At 48.2% G+C, this 9,544-nt stretch overlaps 1 protein-coding gene across 1 annotated transcript in view; it reads right to left on the bottom strand.

The window, feature by feature from the left end:
• The window catches only part of LOC127058370 (uncharacterized), a 278,050-nt gene that overhangs the window by 35,009 nt on the left and 233,497 nt on the right, over window positions 1–9,544 (bottom strand). The gene's annotated exons all lie outside the window — the stretch shown is intronic.

The following is a 9,544-nucleotide window of genomic DNA, read 5'->3' as shown; positions in this document are numbered from 1 at the left end:
CTCCTGCAATGACCAAAATTTATGGAATAAGGACCAGGGGTAGGAACTGCTCGTTTCATTGCACTTCAGGCCAAGTGCTAGTAAGTCCTCTCCCTGCCCCAGAGAAACCAAGGATAGCTATGGCAGCTGACCACAACTTAAACAGCCCCATTCTTCCATTGCTGCATTTGGGTTGCTGTACAATAAAAAACATCTGAATACAACACAGGGTACATAACATGGGGTGGAGTGGGACTGTGGCACGGGGCTCATCGGGTACATAATGCAGGGTGGAGTGAGTCTGTCAGATGGGGCTCGGTGGGTACTTAATGCGGAGTGGAGCAGGAGTGTGGTATGGGGCTTGATGGGTACGTAACGCTGGGTGGAGTAGGTTTGTTGGACGGGGTCGGAGGGGTACGTAAGGCGGGATGGACTGGGAATGTGTCATGGGGCCTGTTGGGTACGTAACGGGGTGGAGCGGGACTGTGGCTTGGGGCCTGGTGGGTACGTAACATGGGGTGGAGCGGGTATGTCAGATGGAGCTTGGTGGGTATGTAATACGGGATGAAGCAGGAATGTGGCATGGGGCTTGGTGAGTACGTAATGCGGGGTGGAGGGGGTCTGTTGCATGGGACTCAGGATGCAATGCCACCTGGAGTGGGACTGTCGCATGGGGCTGGACCGGTACGTAATGTGGGGTGGAGCAGGACTGTACCAGAGTCTTGGGGCCCGTCAGGTACGTAACGAGGTGGAGCAGGACTGTGGCTTGGGGCTTGTTGGGTACATAACGTGGGGTAGAGAGGGTCTGTTGGATGGGGCTTGGTGGGTATATAACCCAGGATGGAGTGGGTTTGTTGGACATGGCTTGGCTGGTACATAACACGGGGTGGACCGGGACGGTGGACTGGGACCCGTCGGGTACCTGACGGGTGGAGCAGGTCTGTGGCACAGGGGCCCTCAGGTTCATAATGTGGGGTGGAGCAGGTCTGTAGGATGCGGCTCGACGGGTACATAACACAGGGTGGAGCGGGTCTGTAGGATGGGGTTGGTGGGTTCATAATGCGGGGTGGAGCTGTTGAACCAATCTAGAGGAATGTCCCTATAGCTGCATCTATCATCGGGGTTTGTTGTTAGCGCCTTTAAAAAAAAAAACCAGCTAGGATGTGTGGGTGAAAACAACCAAGGTATTTATTAAACCATCAACAGTTCTACACAAGGTAAACCAGAGGTAAACCAAATGAATAGGAACACATGTAAAGCAAGGACCCCCACAACAGGTGATATAAGGTAAGTAAAGGACTGACAGTATGCTGACTGTGACTGAGGGTAAGTTCCCTCCCCTAGGATGGGACCAGGGTAAGAGGATGGAGGATCAGTGGACCACTATTCTGTCTTGCAGCTCTGAGGACCCTCATGACAGGACAGCTCTGGACTCCATCCAGATAGATGGAACCCACAGGTAAGGAGTGGACCTCAGGAGCATGCAATGACAGTTCTGCCACAGCGATGACTTGGCTTGTACTCCACCTGCGATGTCATGGGTATTTGTCCTCAGTGAAAGAGTGGCAGCTGGTGTCACGGTCTCACTCTCTGCATGCAAGTGAGAATTAGCCTCCTGCAACCAGATGAAAGAGTGTGGTACTCAGCGTACTCCTCTGAGGCAATCTAGAGAGCTGAGATGTCTGCTATGATTTCCAATGGCTGCAGCAGCAGCAGCACCTCCTCCAGACTCTTCCACTCAGAAGGGTAGTCTCTTCTGCTGTGCAGGCCCTTACATGCCCTGCTGTTACTGGGCAGATCATAGGTCACATGGTTTGCTTGGTTTCCCGCCTTTCAGTAGAAAGGGTGGGAAACTACACCTGAGGAGGGGGGAAGAAGGGCAGCCAAGATGGATTCCCAGTTATTTGGGCATTCAAGATGACACACCTAAGATGTTAAGCACCAAAGATTTTACCCTACATTCCCCTCCTTGTCAGCGAGGAACCCTATATTGGGATTTCCGATGCTGGCACAGGATTACATGGGGCACACCTAGATTTGTGCCTCTGTTTACCAAACTCATGTTGCGACCACCCTGCATTGCAACACAAACAAAACAAACGGGATGTGCAAGCAAATGCCAGATATCTGTCACTTTGCTGGGTCGGAGACTAAAGATCTCTGCCAATTACTGATTGCGGAAAACTTCTTAATCCTTTTTAGGACTGCTTCTATTTGATTGGACAAGTGATGGATGGTGATTAAGATAGAGCTATCCTGTTCCATCACTTCATCCACATGCCTAATCAGCTCAGGAGGCTCCATTAGTTGGCTAATAAGTGAAGTATAGAGGCCCAAAGTGACAGGCTCAACATGATCATACATGTAAAATGAAGTCCTCATGTTTCTGGATGTCATTTGCTCTGACTGAAAATCAGTATCATATCCCTTAATTGTTAACACATAGCATAAGCACAAATTTGGATACACATTATTATTGATGACATAAAATGTGTTTACCACCAGAGACTTGCAGGTACTGCAGAGACACACACACAATAGTCATTGATTACCACCACCTGAGAATGTTCTGATGTCTTGGGATGCAGCTTGTAATGACACTTACCTTCATCTGTGCTTAGACAGATGTGCTGCCCTAGGAATACTTTGATGGGCACAGGTACCCCTGATTGTCAGCTCATGCTTATGGGAAGATATCTATCACATGATAGTCTGTCCCTTCTCGGATACCCAGTGGGGAAGTTCTGTAGGCATCATAATGGTACCATTTGCTACGATACCAAGAGGTAGCAGCTGATATGCCCACTGGACAGTGCCATTCATAATTGTTAAGACTTGAGCTGTGGCCACTTTTGTGTGGGGGTTATACATAAAGTCAAGGAGCTTCCACCAGGCATGATGAACCTTGAATGGAGGGACATCCTTACGCATGATGTTCCTTAGTTCTATAGGTAGGGTTCCTCGAACCCCTGCCTTAAGGATACTGCTGGATACAGTTTGTATCCATCCTTGTACCTGTGTACAAGCAAGGGCCCAAGAGAGGTTACCCTGCTGACCTTCGACACCCTGCAGCATCTTGGCAGAGTCCTGCTTTTGGGCACGGTACCAGTACTTAATGACAGTGGACAAGTCATACCCAAGGTCACCACCTTATTAAGGGCCTCCAGAAAGTGGGTGGTTTAATGTGGCCACTTCCCAACCTAAATTGCTAACCGTAAGTGCTAGGGACCCCGTTTCTATGGAGCTTATGAGCCCAAGTCCAGCTCCGACTCCTCCCATGACCTTAGTGGCAAGGTCTCACCTCCGATGACCCCAGTACCTGGGCTCTGCACCTCACACCTATGCTTCCTTGCCTAGCACTGCAGATCTCACAAAAGGCAAGCATTTAAGTTCTATGCTCCTGACTAATACCAGCAGATTAACACTGACTCTTTTAATGGAATACTGAGGATCTGAGATGATGAGATGTCTTAATTTCTCATTTACCACTATGGGTCCAATGTAACTTACCCATGGGTGAGGTATGATGGTCACCTCGAGTGTCTGAACAGCCCCATAAGGTCCCACTATGTGCCAAATACTGGACTCACTGGAATCGGTAGTAATTGAGATGTTTCCATAGCACTTGCTTATAAATTCGTTTTGGGTCTGTGCAGAGCAGAACTCATTAACATTGTTTGTGTTATTACAAAAATGTGGCAAACTGCCACTACAATTGACCATAATACTATTAAATGAACGGAGCGGAATGTGCATCATGAACTGTAATTTAGGAAGTGCAAACTGAGCGCTCAAGGACATACGAATAGTAAGGAGCCTCTCCTGGATGCTCGACGACAAGTTAGTAGGAAAAAAAATGCACTTTGCTGGGCTGGTGGTAAAAGGCCCGCCAGAGCATCTGACTAGGGGATTGGTAACCTCCTAGACACATGCCTTTGGGATCTGATTTACTTGTCCCAATGGCCCTGCATCCTGAACAGATGTAAGATAAGACCTTGGGGCTAGCCCCACAATAGAATCATAGAAATCTTCTGTCTCCAAGACCCTCAGCAAAACGCTTTTGGGGCTGTCCACATAACCAAAAACAAGTTAGTGGCTTCACCTCATTAGCCTTACAATGGCCATGAAAATTCTTATAAGCTTTTGACTTTCCAATTTAGGTGTTAAGGATGCCATCCCCTAGTCACAATAAAAGTGATCCCCCATTTTAATGAAAAACACCCCCTATATATTATTTACAATGGTTACAACAAGTATAAGTGCATGCTGATAGAAGAGATGCTGATGGTGAGATTCCTACGCACAAACACAGAGAAAGACATAATTAGGATGTTGTATCAGATTTGGCAGTACCTTTCCAGGATTTCAGCTGGCTGGAATGAAACCATTTAGTTTTCTTTCCTCATTTCCAGCTGGTACATGCAAGGGCTAGTCTTATTGATGATAAGGTCCGGGCCCACTCACTGTGGACTAAGAGCATGGCCTTGATTTGAGTAGTATTCATACATAACTCAGTCCCTGACCTCCTACTCTATTAGCTTTATGTGCTCTACCCACTTATCCATCCCATGTGCATTGGATTTTAGTCGCATGGTTACCTGGTGTTGTATAGCACGTATGTCTATCAAAATCTTTTTCATATACTTGTCTAGAGTTGATCTGGATTGCTACTCATCTGGGGGTTGGCCTCCTACCCACCAGACTCATTGCTCTTCTGGTCATGGCTTCATGTGGTGTGAAACCATGACTTGTTACCATTGATCTCACTGCCATGAGGATCAAGGGGAGCTTAATGTCCCATTCTTTGCCTTGATGGTCAATGGTCTTCCTCAGAGCAGTCTTAAGGGTTCAATTAATGCATTCAGCGATCCCCGAGCTCTGAGGATGACCGGCTATGTGGAACCTCTGCCTGATCCCAAGAGCCTGGCAAAGAACCTTGGTCATCTCACCTACAAAGTGCGGTCCCTGGTCTGAGTTGACTACAAGGAGACTGAACTGGGTGAAGGTCTCATTTAAGAGGACCTTGGCAGTGGTGGCACTAGAGCAATTCCAGGTAGGATAGGCCTCAACCCATTTAGTAAAGACATCTATAGTCACTAGACAGTACCGATTCCCACCACCGATGCAAGGAAGAGGTCCAATGAATTCTATCTGCAACTGGCACCATGGGCCCTTGGCCAGGTAATGCTGTAGTGGGCCTTTTACAACGCGGCTATCCACATTATTCTCAGCACATCTTAGGCAGGACTGGATGTTCATAGCCACGTCTCTATTTAAGTCTGGCCACCAGGCCACATGGACAATCCTGTCCGCGGTCTTGTCTGCACCAAAATGACCCTGTTATGTGCAAGGGTCACCCTCTCCTTACAGAGGCATGATGGAAGTACCAACACCAGGAGGGCCTCTTCGGAGTTCTTCCTTAAGGCCATGATCAGACTATGTCTGTTCTTAAATATAGAGTAGCCTTTATAGTTCTCCTTCTGCAGAAGGCTTTGCACATCCGAATCCTGCTGTTGCAGCTCCTTGATGTCTATCTGTGCATTTAGATCAACGGCTGCTGTATTTTCATCACAGGCAAGGACAGTGTTAGGGTCCCCAGATGCTCTTCCCCCAGGAGTGCCGCTTCTTTAGCCAGAGTGTCAGCCTGATGGTTCAACCTAGAGGCTTTGGTGGAGTCTTTACAGTGAGCCTTTACTTTACACAGGACTGTGTCTCCCTCGCAGTTGGTAGCCAGCTCTCATGCATGTCTCAAGTACACTGTGTACTTATTTGGCTTTCCATTGGCAGATCTCATGCTCCATTGCATCTAGATGGGCATGCAGGATGTAAGTGCTTGTGCAACCCATTCTGAGTCGGAACAGGTGCACAAGTGCTTGCTCCTGTCCTCCTCATATAGTACTGCTACTATTGCCACCACTTTCACAGCTTGTGCCGAATGGGGCTTGACAGTTCCTTGCAGCACTTGCTGGGAAGAGGGCTGAAAAGCAACACACTCAGTCCTTGGGTGGCCGTGCTGGTAATAGCTACTTCCATCCACGGACCAGATGGTTAAACCTTGCTCCTTTGCTTTACTGAAGCTGGGTTCAATGGTGACACAATGATTGGGTCCAGTGCTGGAAGTGGGCACTCATGTTCCTGACCTTCAGTCAGCAATGCATACAGTAGTATGCTCAACTGGGCTGATTTCTGCACTGTGATGTCTCTATTCAGGAGGTTAAGGGTCCAGTTGTCCAAACGAGGGGATGACACCCTGCCTCGTTCATCCGACCAGAGAGGACGTACCTTACTGGGGTGTGGGAAGTCCTGAAGATGACAGGGGACATCCCCACCAGGTACTCCCAGTGGCCGAGTGCCCAAACTAAAGCAAGTACCTCCCGCTCGCAGGCACTGAACTGCCTCTCGACTTCACTCATGACTCTGGAGCCATAAGCCAACAGCTGCAGCCCAGTCCCCTGATCCTGCAAGAGGACTGTGCTGATGCCACTATCAGATGTTCCTAGTTGCAGATAGTAGGGACAGTCAGGTTTAGGGTAGGCTAAGGCTTTGGCCAGAGCCTGCTTCAGCATGGTAAAAGCCTGCTGATGGCTTTCCTCCCATTGCCATTCCTGCCCCTTCCAAAGGAACTGCTAGAGTGGCTTAGCTATCTCTGTGTACTTGTCAATAAACTCCCTGGAAAAACCAGTGAGCCCTAGGAAGGACTGGAGGGCTGATACATCACATGGGGCCAAGAGCTTATGGATCAGCTCCACGCACTGTTGATCTGGCCTCTGTCCCTTTGGACCCAGATGGATTCCCAGGTAAGTGATAGTGTCTGGAGCCATCTGGGTTTTTGCTGGGTTTACAATAAAGCACGTCTCCTGCATCTTCCCCAGGACCTCTTCCAATGCATCCAGATTCTCTTCCCTGGTTGAGGTGGCGATCAGTATGTCATCCACATAGCTCAGAGTGCTACACTGTTTCCTCAGGGACTTCCACATGACCAATACAAAACAATGGCAGACGGAAGGAGCGTTGTGTAGCCCCTGAGGAACCCTGGTAAAAGTTAGTTGTCTGCCTTCATACATGAAGGCAAACTTGTGCATTGATGACTGGTATAGAGGGATGCTAAAGACGACATTGGATAAATCCAGGACTGAGAAGCACTTGGCGCCTGCTGAGATCGCTGTCATAATCTCATTGTATTTTGCCACTACCAGGGCCAACCTGGGTGTAACTCGGTTGAACTCCCAATAGTCAACAGTCAAGCACCAAGTCTTCAGATCTGCCTTCAGAACAGGTCAAATCAGAGAATTGCACGGACTCTCCGATTCTATGAGCACCCCTTGCAGCAAAAGGGCCTCATAGGTTGGCTTCAGGCCTTCTGCAGCTGCAGCAGGGTATTGATATTGTTTCAGTGGCCTTGGATCCGGGCCATCCACCCGGACCTCAGCGCTGATCCTGCGACACTGGAGCTTGTTGCTGGCAAATGCTCCAGAGTACTTCTGAGCTATGGCAAACACATCAGCTTCCCACTGAGGCTTCTCAATTTCCTCAGGTGCTTTGAGGGCTGCCCCTTGGTGAGACAATTCAATTACCCCATATTGATCACAGTCTGCTGCTTGGAAGAGTTGACCATTGGGAAGATCCATGATGTCCCTTAGTTGTTGCATTAGATTGATCCCTAAGATCCCTTGGCCACCCAAACTTTGGATACCAAAGGTGATATCAGTGACAGAGTCCTTAATCTTGCAGGTCACCGGAATGGTAAAGGAGACAGTACTGTTGCCCCTTGCATACCCTTCCAATACCTTAGTGTCTTGAACGGGGATTCTATTTACAATAGGGTATCTCTCCGAACAAAGGAGAGAGACCAAGGCACCAGTGTCCACTAACAGCCTTTGGCTTGTTAGGCAAAAAGATACTTTTCCCCAAGAATCAGGCAAGCACAGACAACACTGAAGGGGGGTTATTTACAGTACCGAGAAGACTGACAAGCAGCTTCAAAAATATGGTGCCATAGTGGTCAGTTATATACATTTTCTTATCAATTCATTTGCATTTATCTGTATATACAGAGACAGACGTTCCAAGTCGAGAAAGGACCCTGAACAAAGATAAAGATAAGAATAGTACGTACGTATAGAAGTCATCCTAATAATATCAAACATCTATGACTACCTTGCAGGGGAAGGAGGCAGGGTAGGGGGTAGGGATGAGTGCTTACAGATATCCAATGGGCTGTGAAGGGAGGGTTTATTCTGTTCTAAGAACTAAGTTACTGGGCAGTGTAACAGGGTGCTGGCCAGAAGAGCCTGGCCAGGTCCTTGTTAGCCGCTCTCCAATTACAGGGATTAGCTGGGGCTGGCAGGGGAGACTATGCCCTGATTACTTGAGCATCGGCACCTGCGGGCCTAATCAGGCAGCCAGCCATATAAAGCTGGCAGGGGGGAAACTGAGGCAGAGCGGAGGGGAGGGGAGCGGAGGGTGGCACGGCACAGGAAGGGGAGGAGTGTATGTCTCTAGGTCCCTGCTAGTAGGGAAAGCTAGCAGTCCCCCAGGCCAGAAGAAGGTGTATATAATAGCTGGTGGTGGGAACTAGCACGAAGGAATAAAAGAGCACTGGTGCAAACACTTGAGGTGGTCTATGGCTGAGTTTTGTGGAGGAGCCAGGAGGGCACTGTTACAGCGGGTATTAACCATATAAACTTATCAATTGTTTACAACTGTCAGTGCCATTTGTGCTACTGAAATATTCCTGCTTGCTCGTCTGGGCCCAATGCTGCTTTCCTCACTAAACTCTCGCTTTCCATGGGCACAAGCTTTGTTCCTTCTTATCGATAAGCTGAACTAAGTTATCGTGTATCGACAGAAACTATGTCCTTGCTTCCCAGCAATTTCTGTCTTTTCTGCTGGCTGAATTTTAACTCCTTCTTGACAATTCCCTCCTTTTGACAAATCGAACTTTTAAGTGAGATAAAGTCAATACTTTAAATACTTTGATATATATGATCTGTTTTAGGGTTGCCTGGGGAAGGTGGGAGCAGGGAGGGAGAGGGAAATTGGGGGAAAGGTAGGAAACATAGTAAGATTTTTAAGCATGTGTATAAAGTACCCACACATGACAAGAAGTTAGTAACACAAATATAGAATGACAATAGCTGTTATTTGGACAATTGTCCACCAGGAGATGGGGCTGTAAGATGCATTACGAACAGGATCTTTCAGTGAGGTGAGGGTTTGATTGGAGAGCTGGACTTGAATGTGACCTTTGGTGATGTGGTTATGAATGGTGGTAAACGCAGATGCAGCAGCCAGGACCACTTTGAGTAGTAGCTCCTTGGCCAATTGAACAGGTGTGTTGTCTAGGTACAGGTTGTTATACCACCGAGGAGCTGCTGTCATTTTAGTGAACACGTGGCTGGGGAGGTGCACATCACCTAGAGTAAATGAATCAGTAATCTGCAGGCATATGGAAGCATTTGCCTGGCACTGTAATGGTCCGTACATGTAATAAGATACAGCGGTGATGAAACACCACTGGGTAGCGGATACTTGTACAGCAACTTCACCATCTGCAGGAGGAAGG

Source organism: Gopherus flavomarginatus, chromosome 9 (genome assembly GCF_025201925.1).
Source record: "Gopherus flavomarginatus isolate rGopFla2 chromosome 9, rGopFla2.mat.asm, whole genome shotgun sequence".
NCBI lineage: Eukaryota > Metazoa > Chordata > Testudines > Testudinidae > Gopherus > Gopherus flavomarginatus.
This window is presented reverse-complemented; position numbering and strand designations above follow the sequence as displayed.